Below are 18422 nucleotides of genomic sequence, written 5' to 3'. Positions count from 1 at the left end.
CCAAATGCATCTCCAACAGGCCAAATAAGTATTCTTTCACACAATCATTGCAGATGACACAAAAAGTCTTTCTCCAGCTCAAATGCATGTTTTCTCAGCATGTACTGGCAAGTGTCAATGGTTTTACATAAAGTGAAAGTGTTACATTTAAAACATCTTATTCATCACACACACATTGCAAATCACTGAAAAACACTTTTTCTGACTGATTTACAACAGTTCCCACTTAGTTCTTGCAGTTTCCCAACTTTTCTCTTACACTGACACTGTTTCTGCTAAAGAGTGACTCTGCTTGTTCAAAAGACGTATCTCGCTGAGATAAGTGTTTCTGTGCAACGGTTTATTCCAAATGCATCTCCAACAGGCCAAATAAGTATTCTTTCACACAATCATTGCAGATGACACAAAAAGTCTTTCTCCAGCTCAAATGCATGTTTTTCTCAGCATGTACTGGCAAGTTTCAATGTTTTTACAGAAAGCGAAAGTGTTACATTTAAAATCCTGTTATTCATCACACAGACACTGCAAATCACTGAAAAACACTTTTTCTGACTGATTTACAACAGTTCCCACTTAGTTCTTGCAGTTTCCCAACTTTTCTCTTACACTGACACTGTTTCTGCTAAAGAGTGACTCTGCTTGTTCAAAAGACGTATCTCGCTGAGATAAGCGTTTCTGTGCAACGGTTTATTCCAAATGCATCTCCAACAGGCCAAATAAGCTTTCTTTCACACAATCATTGCAGATGACACAAAAAGTCTTTCTCCAGCTCAAATGCATGTTTTCTCAGCATGTACTGGCAAGTTTCAATGGTTTTACAGAAAGCGAAAGTGTTACATTTAAAACGTGTTATTCATCACACAGACACTGCAAATCACTGAAAAACACTTTTTCTGACTGATTTACAACAGTTCCCACTTAGTTCTTGCAGTTTCCCAACTTTTCTCTTACACTGACACTGTTTCTGCTAAAGAGTGACTCTGCTTGTTCAAAAGACGTATCTCGCTGAGATAAGCGTTTCTGTGCAACGGTTTATTCCAAATGCATCTCCAACAGGCCAAATAAGCTTTCTTTCACACAATCATTGCAGATGACACCAAAAGTCTTTCTCCAGCTCAAATGCATGTTTTCTCAGCATGTACTGGCAAGTTTCAATGGTTTTACAGAAAGCGAAAGTGTTACATTTAAAACGTGTTATTCATCACACAGACACTGCAAATCACTGAAAAACACTTTTTCTGACTGATTTACAACAGTTCCCACTTAGTTCTTGCAGTTTCCCAACTTTTCTCTTACACTGACACTGTTTCTGCTAAAGAGTGACTCTGCTTGTTCAAAAGACGTATCTCGCTGAGATAAGCGTTTCTGTGCAACGGTTTATTCCAAATGCATCTCCAACAGGCCAAATAAGCTTTCTTTCACACAATCATTGCAAATGACACAAAAAGTCTTTCTCCAGCTCAAATGCATGTTTTCTCAGCATGTACTGGCAAGTTTCAATGGTTTTATATAAAGCGAAAGTGTTACATTTAAAACGTGTTATTCATCACACAGACACTGCAAATCACTGAAAAACACTTTTTCTGACTGATTTACAACAGTTCCCACTTAGTTCTTGCAGTTTCCCAACTTTTCTCTTACACTGACACTGTTTCTGCTAAAGAGTGACTCTGCTTGTTCAAAAGACGTATCTCGCTGAGATAAGCGTTTCTGTGCAACGGTTTATTCCAAATGCATCTCCAACAGGCCAAATAAGCTTTCTTTCACACAATCATTGCAAATGACACAAAAAGTCTTTCTCCAGCTCAAATGCATGTTTTCTCAGCATGTACTGGCAAGTTTCAATGGTTTTATATAAAGCGAAAGTGTTACATTTAAAACGTGTTATTCATCGCACAGACACTACAAATCACTGAAAAACACTTTTTCTGACTGATTTACAACAGTTCCCACTTAGTTCTTGCAGTTTCCCAACTTTTCTCTTACACTGACACTGTTTCTGCTAAAGAGTGACTCTGCTTGTTCAAAAGACGTATCTCGCTGAGATAAGCGTTTCTGTGCAACGGTTTATTCCAAATGCATCTCCAACAGGCCAAATAAGTATTCTTTCACACAATCATTGCAGATGACACAAAAAGTCTTTCTCCAGCTCAAATGCATGTTTTCTCAGCATGTACTGGCAAGTTTCAATGGTTTTACAGAAAGCGAAAGTGTTACATTTAAAATCTGTTATTCATCACACAGACACTGCAAATCACTGAAAAACACTTTTTCTGACTGATTTACAACAGTTCCCACTTAGTTCTTGCAGTTTCCCAACTTTTCTCTTACACTGACACTGTTTCTGCTAAAGAGTGACTCTGCTTGTTCAAAAGACGTATCTCGCTGAGATAAGCGTTTCTGTGCAACGGTTTATTCCAAATGCATCTCCAACAGGCCAAATAAGCTTTCTTTCACACAATCATTGCAGATGACACAAAAAGTCTTTCTCCAGCTCAAATGCATGTTTTCTCAGCATGTACTGGCAAGTTTCAATGGTTTTACAGAAAGCGAAAGTGTTACATTTAAAACGTGTTATTCATCACACAGACACTGCAAATCACTGAAAAACACTTTTTCTGACTGATTTACAACAGTTCCCACTTAGTTCTTGCAGTTTCCCAACTTTTCTCTTACACTGACACTGTTTCTGCTAAAGAGTGACTCTGCTTGTTCAAAAGACGTATCTCGCTGAGATAAGCGTTTCTGTGCAACGGTTTATTCCAAATGCATCTCCAACAGGCCAAATAAGCTTTCTTTCACACAATCATTGCAGATGACACAAAAAGTCTTTCTCCAGCTCAAATGCATGTTTTCTCAGCATGTACTGGCAAGTTTCAATGGTTTTACAGAAAGCGAAAGTGTTACATTTAAAACGTGTTATTCATCACACAGACACTGCAAATCACTGAAAAACACTTTTTCTGACTGATTTACAACAGTTCCCACTTAGTTCTTGCAGTTTCCCAACTTTTCTCTTACACTGACACTGTTTCTGCTAAAGAGTGACTCTGCTTGTTCAAAAGACGTATCTCGCTGAGATAAGCGTTTCTGTGCAACGGTTTATTCCAAATGCATCTCCAACAGGCCAAATAAGCTTTCTTTCACACAATCATTGCAGATGACACAAAAAGTCTTTCTCCAGCTCAAATGCATGTTTTCTCAGCATGTACTGGCAAGTTTCAATGGTTTTACAGAAAGCGAAAGTGTTACATTTAAAACGTGTTATTCATCACACAGACACTGCAAATCACTGAAAAACACTTTTTCTGACTGATTTACAACAGTTCCCACTTAGTTCTTGCAGTTTCCCAACTTTTCTCTTACACTGACACTGTTTCTGCTAAAGAGTGACTCTGCTTGTTCAAAAGACGTATCTCGCTGAGATAAGCGTTTCTGTGCAACGGTTTATTCCAAATGCATCTCCAACAGGCCAAATAAGCTTTCTTTCACACAATCATTGCAGATGACACAAAAAGTCTTTCTCCAGCTCAAATGTATGTTTTTCTAGCATGTACTGGCAAGTTTCAATGTTTTTACAGAAAGCGAAAGTGTTACATTTAAAACGTGTTATTCATCACACAGACACTGCAAATCACTGAAAAACACTTTTTCTGACTGATTTACAACAGTTCCCACTTAGTTCTTGCAGTTTCCCAACTTTTCTCTTACACTGACACTGTTTCTGCTAAAGAGTGACTCTGCTTGTTCAAAAGACGTATCTCGCTGAGATAAGCGTTTCTGTGCAACGGTTTATTCCAAATGCATCTCCAACAGGCCAAATAAGCTTTCTTTCACACAATCATTGCAGATGACACAAAAAGTCTTTCTCCAGCTCAAATGCATGTTTTCTCAGCATGTACTGGCAAGTTTCAATGGTTTTACAGAAAGCGAAAGTGTTACATTTAAAACGTGTTATTCATCACACAGACACTGCAAATCACTGAAAAACACTTTTTCTGACTGATTTACAACAGTTCCCACTTAGTTCTTGCAGTTTCCCAACTTTTCTCTTACACTGACACTGTTTCTGCTAAAGAGTGACTCTGCTTGTTCAAAAGACGTATCTCGCTGAGATAAGCGTTTCTGTGCAACGGTTTATTCCAAATGCATCTCCAACAGGCCAAATAAGCTTTCTTTCACACAATCATTGCAGATGACACAAAAAGTCTTTCTCCAGCTCAAATGTATGTTTTTCTAGCATGTACTGGCAAGTTTCAATGTTTTTACAGAAAGCGAAAGTGTTACATTTAAACCGTGTTATTCATCACACAGACACTGCAAATCACTCAGAAACACTTTTTCTGACTGATTTACAACAGTTCCCACTTAGTTCTTGCAGTTTCCCAACTTTTCTCTTACACTGACACTGTTTCTGCTAAAGAGTGACTCTGCTTGTTCAAAAGACGTATCTCGCTGAGATAAGCGTTTCTGTGCAACGGTTTATTCCAAATGCATCTCCAACAGGCCAAATAAGCTTTCTTTCACACAATCATTGCAGATGACACAAAAAGTCTTTCTCCAGCTCAAATGCATGTTTTCTCAGCATGTACTGGCAAGTTTCAATGGTTTTACAGAAAGCGAAAGTGTTACATTTAAAACGTGTTATTCATCACACAGACACTGCAAATCACTGAAAAACACTTTTTCTGACTGATTTACAACAGTTCCCACTTAGTTCTTGCAGTTTCCCAACTTTTCTCTTACACTGACACTGTTTCTGCTAAAGAGTGACTCTGCTTGTTCAAAAGACGTATCTCGCTGAGATAAGCGTTTCTGTGCAACGGTTTATTCCAAATGCATCTCCAACAGGCCAAATAAGCTTTCTTTCACACAATCATTGCAGATGACACAAAAAGTCTTTCTCCAGCTCAAATGCATGTTTTCTCAGCATGTACTGGCAAGTTTCAATGGTTTTACAGAAAGCGAAAGTGTTACATTTAAAACGTGTTATTCATCACACAGACACTGCAAATCACTCAGAAACACTTTTTCTGACTGATTTACAACAGTTCCCACTTAGTTCTTGCAGTTTCCCAACTTTTCTCTTACACTGACACTGTTTCTGCTAAAGAGTGACTCTGCTTGTTCAAAAGACGTATCTCGCTGAGATAAGCGTTTCTGTGCAACGGTTTATTCCAAATGCATCTCCAACAGGCCAAATAAGCTTTCTTTCACACAATCATTGCAGATGACACAAAAAGTCTTTCTCCAGCTCAAATGCATGTTTTCTCAGCATGTACTGGCAAGTTTCAATGGTTTTACAGAAAGCGAAAGTGTTACATTTAAAACGTGTTATTCATCACACAGACACTGCAAATCACTGAAAAACACTTTTTCTGACTGATTTACAACAGTTCCCACTTAGTTCTTGCAGTTTCCCAACTTTTCTCTTACACTGACACTGTTTCTGCTAAAGAGTGACTCTGCTTGTTCAAAAGACGTATCTCGCTGAGATAAGCGTTTCTGTGCAACGGTTTATTCCAAATGCATCTCCAACAGGCCAAATAAGCTTTCTTTCACACAATCATTGCAGATGACACAAAAAGTCTTTCTCCAGCTCAAATGTATGTTTTCTCAGCATGTACTGGCAAGTTTCAATGTTTTTACAGAAAGCGAAAGTGTTACATTTAAAACGTGTTATTCATCACACAGACACTGCAAATCACTGAAAAACACTTTTTCTGACTGATTTACAACAGTTCCCACTTAGTTCTTGCAGTTTCCCAACTTTTCTCTTACACTGACACTGTTTCTGCTAAAGAGTGACTCTGCTTGTTCAAAAGACGTATCTCGCTGAGATAAGCGTTTCTGTGCAACGGTTTATTCCAAATGCATCTCCAACAGGCCAAATAAGCTTTCTTTCACACAATCATTGCAGATGACACAAAAAGTCTTTCTCCAGCTCAAATGCATGTTTTCTCAGCATGTACTGGCAAGTTTCAATGGTTTTACAGAAAGCGAAAGTGTTACAGTTAAATCCTGTTATTCATCACACAGACACTGCAAATCACTGAAAAACACTTTTTCTGACTGATTTACAACAGTTCCCACTTAGTTCTTGCAGTTTCCCAACTTTTCTCTTACACTGACACTGTTTCTGCTAAAGAGTGACTCTGCTTGTTCAAAAGACGTATCTCGCTGAGATAAGCGTTTCTGTGCAACGGTTTATTCCAAATGCATCTCCAACAGGCCAAATAAGCTTTCTTTCACACAATCATTGCAGATGACACAAAAAGTCTTTCTCCAGCTCAAATGTATGTTTTTCTAGCATGTACTGGCAAGTTTCAATGTTTTTACAGAAAGCGAAAGTGTTACATTTAAAACGTGTTATTCATCACACAGACACTGCAAATCACTCAGAAACACTTTTTCTGACTGATTTACAACAGTTCCCACTTAGTTCTTGCAGTTTCCCAACTTTTCTCTTACACTGACACTGTTTCTGCTAAAGAGTGACTCTGCTTGTTCAAAAGACGTATCTCGCTGAGATAAGCGTTTCTGTGCAACGGTTTATTCCAAATGCATCTCCAACAGGCCAAATAAGCTTTCTTTCACACAATCATTGCAGATGACACAAAAAGTCTTTCTCCAGCTCAAATGCATGTTTTCTCAGCATGTACTGGCAAGTTTCAATGGTTTTACAGAAAGCGAAAGTGTTACATTTAAAACGTGTTATTCATCACACAGACACTGCAAATCACTGAAAAACACTTTTTCTGACTGATTTACAACAGTTCCCACTTAGTTCTTGCAGTTTCCCAACTTTTCTCTTACACTGACACTGTTTCTGCTAAAGAGTGACTCTGCTTGTTCAAAAGACGTATCTCGCTGAGATAAGCGTTTCTGTGCAACGGTTTATTCCAAATGCATCTCCAACAGGCCAAATAAGCTTTCTTTCACACAATCATTGCAGATGACACAAAAAGTCTTTCTCCAGCTCAAATGCATGTTTTCTCAGCATGTACTGGCAAGTTTCAATGGTTTTACAGAAAGCGAAAGTGTTACATTTAAAACGTGTTATTCATCACACAGACACTACAAATCACTGAAAAACACTTTTTCTGACTGATTTACAACAGTTCCCACTTAGTTCTTGCAGTTTCCCAACTTTTCTCTTACACTGACACTGTTTCTGCTAAAGAGTGACTCTGCTTGTTCAAAAGACGTATCTCGCTGAGATAAGCGTTTCTGTGCAACAGTTCACTCCAAACGCATCTCCAACAGGCCAAATAAGCTTTCTTTCACACAAACATTGCAGATGACACCAAAAGTCTTTCTCCAGCTCAAATGCATGTTTTCTCAGCATGTACTGGCAAGTTTCAATGGTTTTACAGAAAGCGAAAGTGTTACATTTAAAACGTGTTATTCATCACACAGACACTGCAAATCACTCAGAAACACTTTTTCTGACTGATTTACAACAGTTCCCACTTAGTTCTTGCAGTTTCCCAACTTTTCTCTTACACTGACACTGTTTCTGCTAAAGAGTGACTCTGCTTGTTCAAAAGACGTATCTCGCTGAGATAAGCGTTTCTGTGCAACAGTTCACTCCAAACGCATCTCCAACAGGCCAAATAAGCTTTCTTTCACACAAACATTGCAGATGACACAAAAAGTCTTTCTCCAGCTCAAATGCATGTTTTCTCAGCATGTACTGGCAAGTTTCAATGGTTTTACAGAAAGCGAAAGTGTTACATTTAAAACGTGTTATTCATCACACAGACACTGCAAATCACTCAGAAACACTTTTTCTGACTGATTTACAACAGTTCCCACTTAGTTCTTGCAGTTTCCCAACTTTTCTCTTACACTGACACTGTTTCTGCTAAAGAGTGACTCTGCTTGTTCAAAAGACGTATCTCGCTGAGATAAGCGTTTCTGTGCAACGGTTTATTCCAAATGCATCTCCAACAGGCCAAATAAGCTTTCTTTCACACAATCATTGCAGATGACACAAAAAGTCTTTCTCCAGCTCAAATGCATGTTTTCTCAGCATGTACTGGCAAGTTTCAATGGTTTTACAGAAAGCGAAAGTGTTACATTTAAAACGTGTTATTCATCACACAGACACTGCAAATCACTGAAAAACACTTTTTCTGACTGATTTACAACAGTTCCCACTTAGTTCTTGCAGTTTCCCAACTTTTCTCTTACACTGACACTGTTTCTGCTAAAGAGTGACTCTGCTTGTTCAAAAGACGTATCTCGCTGAGATAAGCGTTTCTGTGCAACGGTTTATTCCAAATGCATCTCCAACAGGCCAAATAAGCTTTCTTTCACACAATCATTGCAGATGACACAAAAAGTCTTTCTCCAGCTCAAATGCATGTTTTCTCAGCATGTACTGGCAAGTTTCAATGGTTTTACAGAAAGCGAAAGTGTTACATTTAAACCGTGTTATTCATCACACAGACACTGCAAATCACTCAGAAACACTTTTTCTGACTGATTTACAACAGTTCCCACTTAGTTCTTGCAGTTTCCCAACTTTTCTCTTACACTGACACTGTTTCTGCTAAAGAGTGACTCTGCTTGTTCAAAAGACGTATCTCGCTGAGATAAGCGTTTCTGTGCAACGGTTTATTCCAAATGCATCTCCAACAGGCCAAATAAGCTTTCTTTCACACAATCATTGCAGATGACACAAAAAGTCTTTCTCCAGCTCAAATGCATGTTTTCTCAGCATGTACTGGCAAGTTTCAATGGTTTTACAGAAAGCGAAAGTGTTACATTTAAACCGTGTTATTCATCACACAGACACTGCAAATCACTCAGAAACACTTTTTCTGACTGATTTACAACAGTTCCCACTTAGTTCTTGCAGTTTCCCAACTTTTCTCTTACACTGACACTGTTTCTGCTAAAGAGTGACTCTGCTTGTTCAAAAGACGTATCTCGCTGAGATAAGCGTTTCTGTGCAACGGTTTATTCCAAATGCATCTCCAACAGGCCAAATAAGCTTTCTTTCACACAATCATTGCAGATGACACAAAAAGTCTTTCTCCAGCTCAAATGCATGTTTTCTCAGCATGTACTGGCAAGTTTCAATGGTTTTACAGAAAGCGAAAGTGTTACATTTAAAACGTGTTATTCATCACACAGACACTGCAAATCACTCAGAAACACTTTTTCTGACTGATTTACAACAGTTCCCACTTAGTTCTTGCAGTTTCCCAACTTTTCTCTTACACTGACACTGTTTCTGCTAAAGAGTGACTCTGCTTGTTCAAAAGACGTATCTCGCTGAGATAAGCGTTTCTGTGCAACGGTTTATTCCAAATGCATCTCCAACAGGCCAAATAAGCTTTCTTTCACACAATCATTGCAGATGACACAAAAAGTCTTTCTCCAGCTCAAATGCATGTTTTCTCAGCATGTACTGGCAAGTTTCAATGGTTTTACAGAAAGCGAAAGTGTTACATTTAAAACGTGTTATTCATCACACAGACACTGCAAATCACTCAGAAACACTTTTTCTGACTGATTTACAACAGTTCCCACTTAGTTCTTGCAGTTTCCCAACTTTTCTCTTACACTGACACTGTTTCTGCTAAAGAGTGACTCTGCTTGTTCAAAAGACGTATCTCGCTGAGATAAGCGTTTCTGTGCAACGGTTTATTCCAAATGCATCTCCAACAGGCCAAATAAGCTTTCTTTCACACAATCATTGCAGATGACACAAAAAGTCTTTCTCCAGCTCAAATGCATGTTTTCTCAGCATGTACTGGCAAGTTTCAATGGTTTTACAGAAAGCGAAAGTGTTACATTTAAAACGTGTTATTCATCACACAGACACTGCAAATCACTCAGAAACACTTTTTCTGACTGATTTACAACAGTTCCCACTTAGTTCTTGCAGTTTCCCAACTTTTCTCTTACACTGACACTGTTTCTGCTAAAGAGTGACTCTGCTTGTTCAAAAGACGTATCTCGCTGAGATAAGCGTTTCTGTGCAACGGTTTATTCCAAATGCATCTCCAACAGGCCAAATAAGCTTTCTTTCACACAATCATTGCAGATGACACAAAAAGTCTTTCTCCAGCTCAAATGCATGTTTTCTCAGCATGTACTGGCAAGTTTCAATGGTTTTACAGAAAGCGAAAGTGTTACATTTAAAACGTGTTATTCATCACACAGACACTGCAAATCACTCAGAAACACTTTTTCTGACTGATTTACAACAGTTCCCACTTAGTTCTTGCAGTTTCCCAACTTTTCTCTTACACTGACACTGTTTCTGCTAAAGAGTGACTCTGCTTGTTCAAAAGACGTATCTCGCTGAGATAAGCGTTTCTGTGCAACGGTTTATTCCAAATGCATCTCCAACAGGCCAAATAAGCTTTCTTTCACACAATCATTGCAGATGACACAAAAAGTCTTTCTCCAGCTCAAATGTATGTTTTCTCAGCATGTACTGGCAAGTTTCAATGGTTTTAAAGAAAGCGAAAGTGTTACATTTAAAACGTGTTATTCATCACACAGACACTGCAAATCACTGAAAAACACTTTTTCTGACTGATTTACAACAGTTCCCACTTAGTTCTTGCAGTTTCCCAACTTTTCTCTTACACTGACACTGTTTCTGCTAAAGAGTGACTCTGCTTGTTCAAAAGACGTATCTCGCTGAGATAAGCGTTTCTGTGCAACGGTTTATTCCAAATGCATCTCCAACAGGCCAAATAAGCTTTCTTTCACACAATCATTGCAGATGACACAAAAAGTCTTTCTCCAGCTCAAATGCATGTTTTCTCAGCATGTACTGGCAAGTTTCAATGGTTTTACAGAAAGCGAAAGTGTTACATTTAAAACGTGTTATTCATCACACAGACACTGCAAATCACTGAAAAACACTTTTTCTGACTGATTTACAACAGTTCCCACTTAGTTCTTGCAGTTTCCCAACTTTTCTCTTACACTGACACTGTTTCTGCTAAAGAGTGACTCTGCTTGTTCAAAAGACGTATCTCGCTGAGATAAGCGTTTCTGTGCAACGGTTTATTCCAAATGCATCTCCAACAGGCCAAATAAGCTTTCTTTCACACAATCATTGCAGATGACACAAAAAGTCTTTCTCCAGCTCAAATGCATGTTTTCTCAGCATGTACTGGCAAGTTTCAATGGTTTTACAGAAAGCGAAAGTGTTACATTTAAAACCGTGTTATTCATCACACAGACACTGCAAATCACTCAGAAACACTTTTTCTGACTGATTTACAACAGTTCCCACTTAGTTCTTGCAGTTTCCCAACTTTTCTCTTACACTGACACTGTTTCTGCTAAAGAGTGACTCTGCTTGTTCAAAAGACGTATCTCGCTGAGATAAGCGTTTCTGTGCAACGGTTTATTCCAAATGCATCTCCAACAGGCCAAATAAGCTTTCTTTCACACAATCATTGCAGATGACACAAAAAGTCTTTCTCCAGCTCAAATGCATGTTTTCTCAGCATGTACTGGCAAGTTTCAATGGTTTTACAGAAAGCGAAAGTGTTACATTTAAAACGTGTTATTCATCACACAGACACTGCAAATCACTGAAAAACACTTTTTCTGACTGATTTACAACAGTTCCCACTTAGTTCTTGCAGTTTCCCAACTTTTCTCTTACACTGACACTGTTTCTGCTAAAGAGTGACTCTGCTTGTTCAAAAGACGTATCTCGCTGAGATAAGCGTTTCTGTGCAACGGTTTATTCCAAATGCATCTCCAACAGGCCAAATAAGCTTTCTTTCACACAATCATTGCAGATGACACAAAAAGTCTTTCTCCAGCTCAAATGCATGTTTTCTCAGCATGTACTGGCAAGTTTCAATGGTTTTACAGAAAGCGAAAGTGTTACATTTAAAACGTGTTATTCATCACACAGACACTGCAAATCACTGAAAAACACTTTTTCTGACTGATTTACAACAGTTCCCACTTAGTTCTTGCAGTTTCCCAACTTTTCTCTTACACTGACACTGTTTCTGCTAAAGAGTGACTCTGCTTGTTCAAAAGACGTATCTCGCTGAGATAAGCGTTTCTGTGCAACGGTTTATTCCAAATGCATCTCCAACAGGCCAAATAAGCTTTCTTTCACACAATCATTGCAGATGACACAAAAAGTCTTTCTCCAGCTCAAATGCATGTTTTCTCAGCATGTACTGGCAAGTTTCAATGGTTTTACAGAAAGCGAAAGTGTTACATTTAAAACGTGTTATTCATCACACAGACACTGCAAATCACTGAAAAACACTTTTTCTGACTGATTTACAACAGTTCCCACTTAGTTCTTGCAGTTTCCCAACTTTTCTCTTACACTGACACTGTTTCTGCTAAAGAGTGACTCTGCTTGTTCAAAAGACGTATCTCGCTGAGATAAGCGTTTCTGTGCAACGGTTTATTCCAAATGCATCTCCAACAGGCCAAATAAGCTTTCTTTCACACAATCATTGCAGATGACACAAAAAGTCTTTCTCCAGCTCAAATGCATGTTTTCTCAGCATGTACTGGCAAGTTTCAATGGTTTTACAGAAAGCGAAAGTGTTACATTTAAAACGTGTTATTCATCACACAGACACTGCAAATCACTGAAAAACACTTTTTCTGACTGATTTACAACAGTTCCCACTTAGTTCTTGCAGTTTCCCAACTTTTCTCTTACACTGACACTGTTTCTGCTAAAGAGTGACTCTGCTTGTTCAAAAGACGTATCTCGCTGAGATAAGCGTTTCTGTGCAACGGTTTATTCCAAATGCATCTCCAACAGGCCAAATAAGCTTTCTTTCACACAATCATTGCAGATGACACAAAAAGTCTTTCTCCAGCTCAAATGCATGTTTTCTCAGCATGTACTGGCAAGTTTCAATGGTTTTACATAAAGCGAAAGTGTTACATTTAAAACGTGTTATTCATCACACAGACACTGCAAATCACTCAGAAACACTTTTTCTGACTGATTTACAACAGTTCCCACTTAGTTCTTGCAGTTTCCCAACTTTTCTCTTACACTGACACTGTTTCTGCTAAAGAGTGACTCTGCTTGTTCAAAAGACGTATCTCGCTGAGATAAGCGTTTCTGTGCAACGGTTTATTCCAAATGCATCTCCAACAGGCCAAATAAGCTTTCTTTCACACAATCATTGCAGATGACACCAAAAGTCTTTCTCCAGCTCAAATGCATGTTTTCTCAGCATGTACTGGCAAGTTTCAATGGTTTTACATAAAGCGAAAGTGTTACATTTAAAACGTGTTATTCATCACACAGACACTGCAAATCACTGAAAAACACTTTTTCTGACTGATTTACAACAGTTCCCACTTAGTTCTTGCAGTTTCCCAACTTTTCTCTTACACTGACACTGTTTCTGCTAAAGAGTGACTCTGCTTGTTCAAAAGACGTATCTCGCTGAGATAAGCGTTTCTGTGCAACGGTTTATTCCAAATGCATCTCCAACAGGCCAAATAAGCTTTCTTTCACACAATCATTGCAGATGACACAAAAAGTCTTTCTCCAGCTCAAATGCATGTTTTCTCAGCATGTACTGGCAAGTTTCAATGGTTTTACAGAAAGCGAAAGTGTTACATTTAAAACGTGTTATTCATCACACAGACACTGCAAATCACTGAAAAACACTTTTTCTGACTGATTTACAACAGTTCCCACTTAGTTCTTGCAGTTTCCCAACTTTTCTCTTACACTGACACTGTTTCTGCTAAAGAGTGACTCTGCTTGTTCAAAAGACGTATCTCGCTGAGATAAGCGTTTCTGTGCAACGGTTTATTCCAAATGCATCTCCAACAGGCCAAATAAGCTTTCTTTCACACAATCATTGCAGATGACACAAAAAGTCTTTCTCCAGCTCAAATGCATGTTTTCTCAGCATGTACTGGCAAGTTTCAATGGTTTTACAGAAAGCGAAAGTGTTACATTTAAAACGTGTTATTCATCACACAGACACTGCAAATCACTCAGAAACACTTTTTCTGACTGATTTACAACAGTTCCCACTTAGTTCTTGCAGTTTCCCAACTTTTCTCTTACACTGACACTGTTTCTGCTAAAGAGTGACTCTGCTTGTTCAAAAGACGTATCTCGCTGAGATAAGCGTTTCTGTGCAACAGTTTATTCCAAATGCATCTCCAACAGGCCAAATAAGCTTTCTTTCACACAAACATTGCAGATGACACCAAAAGTCTTTCTCCAGCTCAAATGCATGTTTTCTCAGCATGTACTGGCAAGTTTCAATGGTTTTATATAAAGCGAAAGTGTTACATTTAAAACGTGTTATTCATCACACAGACACTGCAAATCACTCAGAAACACTTTTTCTGACTGATTTACAACAGTTCCCACTTAGTTCTTGCAGTTTCCCAACTTTTCTCTTACACTGACACTGTTTCTGCTAAAGAGTGACTCTGCTTGTTCAAAAGACGTATCTCGCTGAGATAAGCGTTTCTGTGCAACGGTTTATTCCAAATGCATCTCCAACAGGCCAAATAAGCTTTCTTTCACACAATCATTGCAGATGACACGAAAAGTCTTTCTCCAGCTCAAATGCATGTTTTCTCAGCATGTACTGGCAAGTTTCAATGGTTTTACAGAAAGCGAAAGTGTTACATTTAAAACGTGTTATTCATCACACAGACACTGCAAATCACTGAAAAACACTTTTTCTGACTGATTTACAACAGTTCCCACTTAGTTCTTGCAGTTTCCCAACTTTTCTCTTACACTGACACTGTTTCTGCTAAAGAGTGACTCTGCTTGTTCAAAAGACGTATCTCGCTGAGATAAGCGTTTCTGTGCAACGGTTTATTCCAAATGCATCTCCAACAGGCCAAATAAGCTTTCTTTCACACAATCATTGCAGATGACACAAAAAGTCTTTCTCCAGCTCAAATGCATGTTTTCTCAGCATGTACTGGCAAGTTTCAATGGTTTTACAGAAAGCGAAAGTGTTACATTTAAAACGTGTTATTCATCACACAGACACTGCAAATCACTAGAAAACACTTTTTCTGACTGATTTACAACAGTTCCCACTTAGTTCTTGCAGTTTCCCAACTTTTCTCTTACACTGACACTGTTTCTGCTAAAGAGTGACTCTGCTTGTTCAAAAGACGTATCTCGCTGAGATAAGCGTTTCTGTGCAACGGTTTATTCCAAATGCATCTCCAACAGGCCAAATAAGCTTTCTTTCACACAATCATTGCAGATGACACAAAAAGTCTTTCTCCAGCTCAAATGCATGTTTTCTCAGCATGTACTGGCAAGTTTCAATGGTTTTACAGAAAGCGAAAGTGTTACATTTAAAACGTGTTATTCATCACACAGACACTGCAAATCACTCAGAAACACTTTTTCTGACTGATTTACAACAGTTCCCACTTAGTTCTTGCAGTTTCCCAACTTTTCTCTTACACTGACACTGTTTCTGCTAAAGAGTGACTCTGCTTGTTCAAAAGACGTATCTCGCTGAGATAAGCGTTTCTGTGCAACGGTTTATTCCAAATGCATCTCCAACAGGCCAAATAAGCTTTCTTTCACACAATCATTGCAGATGACACAAAAAGTCTTTCTCCAGCTCAAATGCATGTTTTCTCAGCATGTACTGGCAAGTGTCAATGGTTTTATATAAAGCGAAAGTGTTACATTTAAAACGTGTTATTCATCACACACAGACACTGCAAATCACTGAAAAACACTTTTTCTGACTGATTTACAACAGTTCCCACTTAGTTCTTGCAGTTTCCCAACTTTTCTCTTACACTGACACTGTTTCTGCTAAAGAGTGACTCTGCTTGTTCAAAAGACGTATCTCGCTGAGATAAGCGTTTCTGTGCAACAGTTCACTCCAAACGCATCTCCAACAGGCCAAATAAGCTTTCTTTCACACAAACATTGCAGATGACACCAAAAGTCTTTCTCCAGCTCAAATGCATGTTTTCTCAGCATGTACTGGCAAGTTTCAATGGTTTTACAGAAAGCGAAAGTGTTACATTTAAAACGTGTTATTCATCACACAGACACTGCAAATCACTCAGAAACACTTTTTCTGACTGATTTACAACAGTTCCCACTTAGTTCTTGCAGTTTCCCAACTTTTCTCTTACACTGACACTGTTTCTGCTAAAGAGTGACTCTGCTTGTTCAAAAGACGTATCTCGCTGAGATAAGCGTTTCTGTGCAACGGTTTATTCCAAATGCATCTCCAACAGGCCAAATAAGCTTTCTTTCACACAATCATTGCAGATGACACAAAAAGTCTTTCTCCAGCTCAAATGCATGTTTTCTCAGCATGTACTGGCAAGTTTCAATGGTTTTACAGAAAGCGAAAGTGTTACATTTAAAACGTGTTATTCATCACACAGACACTGCAAATCACTCAGAAACACTTTTTCTGACTGATTTACAACAGTTCCCACTTAGTTCTTGCAGTTTCCCAACTTTTCTCTTACACTGACACTGTTTCTGCTAAAGAGTGACTCTGCTTGTTCAAAAGACGTATCTCGCTGAGATAAGCGTTTCTGTGCAACGGTTTATTCCAAATGCATCTCCAACAGGCCAAATAAGCTTTCTTTCACACAATCATTGCAGATGACACAAAAAGTCTTTCTCCAGCTCAAATGCATGTTTTCTCAGCATGTACTGGCAAGTTTCAGTGGTTTTACAGAAAGCGAAAGTGTTACATTTAAAACGTGTTATTCATCACACAGACACTGCAAATCACTGAAAAACACTTTTTCTGACTGATTTACAACAGTTCCCACTTAGTTCTTGCAGTTTCCCAACTTTTCTCTTACACTGACACTGTTTCTGCTAAAGAGTGACTCTGCTTGTTCAAAAGACGTATCTCGCTGAGATAAGCGTTTCTGTGCAACAGTTCACTCCAAACGCATCTCCAACAGGCCAAATAAGCTTTCTTTCACACAAACATTGCAGATGACACCAAAAGTCTTTCTCCAGCTCAAATGCATGTTTTCTCAGCATGTACTGGCAAGTGTCAATGGTTTTACAGAAAGCGAAAGTGTTACATTTAAAACGTGTTATTCATCACACACAGACACTGCAAATCACTCAGAAACACTTTTTCTGACTGATTTACAACAGTTCCCACTTAGTTCTTGCAGTTTCCCAACTTTTCTCTTACACTGACACTGTTTCTGCTAAAGAGTGACTCTGCTTGTTCAAAAGACGTATCTCGCTGAGATAAGCGTTTCTGTGCAACGGTTTATTCCAAATGCATCTCCAACAGGCCAAATAAGCTTTCTTTCACACAATCATTGCAGATGACACAAAAAGTCTTTCTCCAGCTCAAATGCATGTTTTCTCAGCATGTACTGGCAAGTTTCAATGGTTTTACAGAAAGCGAAAGTGTTACATTTAAAACGTGTTATTCATCACACACAGACACTGCAAATCACTGAAAAACACTTTTTCTGACTGATTTACAACAGTTCCCACTTAGTTCTTGCAGTTTCCCAACTTTTCTCTTACACTGACACTGTTTCTGCTAAAGAGTGACTCTGCTTGTTCAAAAGACGTATCTCGCTGAGATAAGCGTTTCTGTGCAACGGTTTATTCCAAATGCATCTCCAACAGGCCAAATAAGCTTTCTTTCACACAATCATTGCAGATGACACAAAAAGTCTTTCTCCAGCTCAAATGCATGTTTTCTCAGCATGTACTGGCAAGTTTCAATGGTTTTACAGAAAGCGAAAGTGTTACATTTAAAACGTGTTATTCATCACACAGACACTGCAAATCACTGAAAAACACTTTTTCTGACTGATTTACAACAGTTCCCACTTAGTTCTTGCAGTTTCCCAACTTTTCTCTTACACTGACACTGTTTCTGCTAAAGAGTGACTCTGCTTGTTCAAAAGACGTATCTCGCTGAGATAAGCGTTTCTGTGCAACGGTTTATTCCAAATGCATCTCCAACAGGCCAAATAAGCTTTCTTTCACACAATCATTGCAGATGACACAAAAAGTCTTTCTCCAGCTCAAATGCATGTTTTCTCAGCATGTACTGGCAAGTTTCAATGGTTTTACAGAAAGCGAAAGTGTTACAGTTAAAACGTGTTATTCATCACACAGACACTGCAAATCACTGAAAAACACTTTTTCTGACTGATTTACAACAGTTCCCACTTAGTTCTTGCAGTTTCCCAACTTTTCTCTTACACTGACACTGTTTCTGCTAAAGAGTGACTCTGCTTGTTCAAAAGACGTATCTCGCTGAGATAAGCGTTTCTGTGCAACGGTTTATTCCAAATGCATCTCCAACAGGCCAAATAAGCTTTCTTTCACACAATCATTGCAGATGACACAAAAAGTCTTTCTCCAGCTCAAATACATGTTTTCTCAGCATGTACTGGCAAGTTTCAGTTGTTTTACA

The sequence above is a fragment of the Chanos chanos genome, chromosome 3, assembly GCF_902362185.1.
Source record: "Chanos chanos chromosome 3, fChaCha1.1, whole genome shotgun sequence".
Lineage (NCBI taxonomy): Eukaryota > Metazoa > Chordata > Actinopteri > Gonorynchiformes > Chanidae > Chanos > Chanos chanos.
The sequence above is the reverse complement of the archived record's forward strand: the minus strand, read 5'-3'. Positions refer to the sequence as shown.